Here is a 6,000-nt window from a genome sequence, read left to right on the forward strand (position 1 = left end):
ATGGAATGCTGATGCAATTTTCCTGTGACTCTAAACCATATGACTTCTACCCTGAAAATACGGAATGATTTATACTTCCAAGATAAATTATCAACACATAAATTATGCTCCCAGTGTTGGGACATGTGAAATAACAATGAGGCAATGGTCAGAAAATGGTCCTTCAGGGTTTATATTAAGTTATAGACATGAAAATAGACCCTGGGACTTAACAAGAAGTTCAAATGGCTTTAAAGCATTTATAACTATGCCTCTTTCTTCTGTTCCAGTCTGTTTACTTTATATAAGACTCCACTTATGTGGTATTCTGAGAGACTTCGCTGCAGACTGCCTTTTTTTTCATGAAACTAGATAAATATAAAGGATATTGTGAGGGGAGAAGAAATGCCATTAATTTGAGATAACATAAAATTCCTTGTTCTAATTATAGAGTTCATGATTTTTGACATTAATTCCAGGACTAAAAAAATACCCTTCAATCGGAGTTCCTGTCGTGGCACAGTGGTTAATGAATCTGACTAGGAACCATGGGGTGGTGAGTTGATCCCTGGCCTTGCTCAGGGGGTTAAGGATCGGTGTTGCCATGAGCTGTGGTGTAGGTTGCAGAAGCGGCTCGGATCCAGCATTGCTGTGGCTCTGGTGTAGGCCAGCAGCTACAGCTCCAATTCGACTCCTAACCTGGGAACCTCCATATGCCCCAGGAGCGGCCCACGAAATGGCAAAAAGACAATATATATATATATATATATATATATATATATCCTTCACGGGGTGACAGAAAAAGGATATGGTTGATTAACTTTTTATTTATTGTCCTCATTTACTACAAACCCAAAGGTTCTGACTATTGTGGATAGAATTTTTTTTTTTTTTTTTTTTTGGTCTTTTTGCCTTTTCTAGGGCTGCTTCCCGCAGCATATGGAGGTTCCCAGGCTAGGGGTCCAATCGGAGCTGTAGACACCGGCCTACGCCAGAGCCACAGCAACACCAGATGCAAGCTGCATCTGCAACCTACACCACAACTCACGGCAACACTGGATCCTCAACCCACTGAGCAAGGCCAGTGACTCTACCCGCAAGCTCATGGTTCCCAGTCGGATTCGTTAACCACTGCGCCACGACGGGAACTCCTAGAATTTTTTTTTTAATTCTACAAACAGAAATAATTATTAACATAAATTGCCTCTAACATATCCCCTACAAATACTAGTATGAACAAAGTCCTAAAGCCCAGTAGTAGCACATTTTACTATCATGGAAATTAAGCTGATTTAAATAACTACATGTAATTTTAAGTATATTATATCGTTTTGACATGTATTGTTAGTAGTAATAACCAACTTATAAACACTCCTTCCACAAATATTTATTGAACACCTACTATGTGCCAGACATAATGTATCTGACACATAATAGACATTCAATAAATGTCTTACCTCTAACCCAACATTTTTCATACATTACAAAAATGATTCATTCCTTTATCTGCTTTTTCAACTAGACTTACATTCCTTGAAAGCAAAATCACTGTCAAAATTACAGTCCTTGCCAGTAACAACTTTCCAGAAAAGGAGATATTTAAACAAAATTTTTAAATCTACTAATGGTACAATTAATATAATTAATAATCATAATTAACAATTTTAATTAACAGTTGTTAATTGTAATTAACAATGGTTAATTGTCAATTTATTAATTGTTCATTATAGTTGTTCATTGTAATTAACAATTACAATATTAAGAAGAAGGGGAAATCTGAAAGATTCCTCATTGCCACAGTTTATTTCCCCATTTAATTATTTTCATAACTCTATGAGATAGGTACTATTACAGACCCCACTTTACTTATTAATAAATCAAAATCAAAAGTACTTAGGTAACTTGATCAAAGTCTGAAAAACAGAAGTGAGTGGGTGGAGAGAGGCAGAGGAGGGAGAGACTGGTGTTTGTGGCCCATACATCATGGGCATTTGGATGTGGATATCCGGTCTTTGAGTACCAGGTTCTGGAATGTAGACACAGATTCAGGGGTCCCTGACTTATATGTATTAGTCAAATACTTGAGCATATATAATGAGGACAACAAAGAAGAATAAGATATGGTGAGTAGAACAGTTAAAGTATATGGAAGGGATAGTATCATGAAAACAAGCAAAGAAGGAAATGATGTCAAGAAAGAGGGAGTGAAGTGTCAGATTCTGCAAGAGAGATGAAGTGTGAGGAGGGGGAAACTACACAACCATTTGAGAACTAGGGGGCATTTGTAAAGTCATAGAGGTGGCTTTCAATGCTCGGAGCTCTGGAGAGAAACAAAAGAGACAGAGTGAGAACGCTCCTCTCAAGAAACTTGGATACAAAGGAAAAAGTATAGAAGGCAAAGTAAGGTAAAGATACTTTATGTGTTTAAGATAGGAGATACAAAAATATGCTTCCTGAGGATAATTCAGTAACTTCCAGCTACAGGGGGAGATTTGAGGTAGAGAAAGGAGATGACTAATACAGAAGGTTGGGGACACTGGGGTGAGAGCAAAGATGAAGAAATTAGAAAAAGCTGGAGCCCTTGCAAAGAAAAGCCTCCGTGTTAAATCTGGATGAGTTATATAGGCTAAGTAATAAACAAACATTCTGGAAAAGATTATATGCCCTTCATATTAGAAACAGCAACTCTCAGAGTTCCCGTTGTGGCTCAGTGGTAAGGAATCTGACTAGTACTCATGAGGATGCAGATTCTATCCCTGGCCCCGCTCAGTGGATTAAGGATCCGGCATTGCCATGGGCTGTGGTGCAGGTCACAGACACAGCTTGGATTTGGCATTAGTGTGTCTGTGGTATTGGCCAGCAGCTGTAACTCTGATTAGACCCCTGGCATGGGAACTTACATTTGCTGGCTGGTGCGGCCCTAAAAACAAAAACAAAACAAAACAAAGAGCTAATCTCCTAATATAGACAGGACTTTTTGAACTCCATAAAAATATGACCAAAAATCCACAACATATGAAAGATACTTAACCTCACCCATAACAAGATAAATGCAAATGAAAAGCATATAGAGATTTTTTTTTTTCATCCATAGGATTGGCAAAAATACAAAAGTTTGACAACTTTGAACTCCTAAGCCACTGTTACAATTTTGCAACATATAAAAACCACAAATTTATTTATCCTTTACCAGCAATCTCACCTTTGGTAGTTTATCCTACTGAACCAAAAAAGGGTCTTAGGCTATCAGAATTTCTTTTTTTTTTTTTAAGTCTCGCTCTTTTCTTTTTTTTTTTTTTTTTTTTGTCTTTTGTCTTTTTGTTGTTGTTGTTGTTGCTATTTCTTGGGCCGCTCCCGCGGCATATGGAGGTTCCCAGGCTAGGGGTTGAATCGGAGCTGTAGCCACCGGCCTACGCCAGAGCCACAGCAACGCGGGATCCGAGCCGCGTCTGCAACCTACACCACAGCTCATGGCAACGCCGGATCGTTAACCCACTGAGCAAGGGCAGGGACCGAACCCGCGACCTCATGGTTCCTAGTCGGATTCGTTAACCACTGCGCCACGACGGGAACTCCTCTTTTATTTTTAAGTTTCTGAATTTCTTGGACCCCCAAATTCACATCATTTGAAACACTTATTTTTTAGTAAGAACATATTTACATCACTCATGTAGAAAGTAACATATATAAAGGTTATTTGTTGCAACATTGTTTACAGTAATAAAAGATTAGAATTTCTCCATCAGTATTGAATTGTCCATCAGTATTGAACTTATGATATAGACTGTGTAGCTATAAAAAGGAAATGTGTGTGTGTGTGTATATATATATATATATATATATATATATATATATATATCTCCCATGTAGTGGTATATTATCACAGCATATAATACTGAGTGTCCTAGGTTAGATTGTTAAATTTTTTTTTTAAAGCATGATGTACAACAATAGAGTAGTCTTATTTGGGGGAGAAAAGGGAGAAAAGTAAGTACATACATCTGTATTTGTTTCTACTTACATGAAGAAACACAAGTAAGAATCTGAATATGTTACCAAAAGAAGCAAGAAAGAGAAAAGAGTTAAAGAGAACAGATATGAGAATGATCCTTCTCCATGTATATATTTTTATATCAATCTGCCTTTAGCTATTAAAAAATAAAAGCACTGAAAGCAAAATGAAACAAAATCTAGTGTTTGCACTCCTATCATTTCTCATGATCTAATTGGTGAATTCTGCATAAAAGCTGTTTTCAGGTGTAATGCTCTGAAACATTTTGTCTCTATCAGATATGAGGTATTCTGTATAATAAAATATCAAAGCTTAGGAATGATTTTTTTAATTAAATTATAGTAGAGCCGATGCTTTCTCCAATACTCTCATCACACTTAATGACCAATGCGCCTTCTCAACTAGGAAAGAGAGAGAGGGATTACAACTGCTTGTGGGAATTTGGAAGTGATATACTTACGATCTCTACTGGCTACAGGGCAGTCCATAAACTGGTCTACTTGAGAATGTGACACATATGTAAATATAATGGTCACACATACTGCAGAATGGTAACAAAGTTAGCAAATGTTGTTCAAGGGTAGTGGAAAAAAAAAAGAGATTTACTCTATAAATCTCAAATTGTTGGCATCACTTGCTTACAGTGTGAGAGAAAATTCCTAGCAATTTCTACCATCAAGACAGGAAAATAAAAATGTTCATCAACACATTATGCTGAACACAGGACTTCAGCTGCTTAGTTCCCTTTTGTTCACTTTCTAAAATCCTTGGACACAAAGTTCAAGTTTTTGGAAATATATTTTGCTTTTAAGAAGAAAACAGAGTTCCCTTGTGGCACAGCAGGCTAAAGATAGGGCGTTGTCACTGTGGTGAGGGTTGGACTCCTGGCCTGGGAACTTCCACAGGCCGCAAGTGCAGCCAAAAAAAAGAAGAGGAAAACAGTAGTTCCCCCCTGACCATTATCCATGAGGGATACTTTGCAAGGCCCTCAGTGGATGCCTGAAACTTCAGTACCAGATTCTTTATATACCATTTTTTCCTATACATACATAAATGTGATAAAGTTTAATTTACAAATTAGGCATAGTAAGAGATTAACAACAATAGCTAATAATGAAGTAGAATAATTATAACAATAGGCTATAATTTAAAAGGTAAATTAATGGTCTCTCTCTCTCTCTCAAAATACCTTGTACAAATTTAATGCCTTTTCCATCTTAATTAAGCATATAACTTGCAACTGTGACCTTGATTTTAGCAGCTTGAGGTGCGACAGCAAACTACCAAAAAAAATTTTTTTCTTCTTTTTCTGGGGGGCACTGCACCCTAGGCACATGGAGGTTCCCAGGCTAGGGGTCTAAGTGGAGCCGCAGCTATCCGCCTACGCCACAGCCACGCAAGATTCCAGACACATATGAGACCTAGACCACAGTTCACAGCAAGGCCAGATCGTTTAACCCACTCAGCGAACCCAGGGATGAACCCACAACCTCATGGTTCCTAGTCGGCTTTGTTTCTGCTGTGCCATGACTGGGGAACTCCAAATTTCTTTTTCTTCACAATTTCAGGAATTAGAGTTTCCTTCTCACCATACATTTTAGCAGCCTCGGCTAGACGACTTTTCTTTCTTTCCTTTCCACTTAAAGAAAGCACTTCATGGCTTCTCTCTGGCAGATCCAAATTCCCAGCACTGTACTCTACACTTCGAAGACTTTACTAAGTAAAAGAACTTACCTGAACACACATGCGCGGAACACAGCGATACCTCCACAGTGCGTCTGATAACAAAGATGGCGGCTAAGCAGGCGGAGCAAGAAGCGCGAGATTTCATCCAGCTACTCAGAACAGCATGCAACTTAAAAACCTGGAAATTATTTCTTTCCGAAATTTTGTATTTAACATTTTCAGGCCCTGGTTGACCACGGGTAACCAAAGCCACGGAAAGCAAAATTGCAGCTTTTCTTCTATATTTACTTTTGAAACAGTAAAGTTACAAAGACCCTTTTTTT

The 6,000-nt window shown here is 38.0% G+C and overlaps 1 long non-coding RNA gene across 2 annotated transcripts in view; it reads right to left on the reverse strand.

The window, feature by feature from the left end:
* LOC102164448 overlaps positions 1-5,788 on the reverse strand; it is a 28,468-nt gene extending 22,680 nt beyond the window's left edge. The window contains exon 1 of one of the 2 annotated variants that reach the window (XR_301917.2): positions 5,726-5,788. This is a non-coding gene — a long non-coding RNA (uncharacterized LOC102164448). Of the gene's footprint in view, positions 1-5,580; positions 5,694-5,725 lie in introns of those variants that run through there. The other variant, XR_002342111.1, reaches the window with a different exon arrangement.

This window comes from Sus scrofa, chromosome 2, assembly GCF_000003025.6.
Source record: "Sus scrofa isolate TJ Tabasco breed Duroc chromosome 2, Sscrofa11.1, whole genome shotgun sequence".
NCBI lineage: Eukaryota > Metazoa > Chordata > Mammalia > Artiodactyla > Suidae > Sus > Sus scrofa.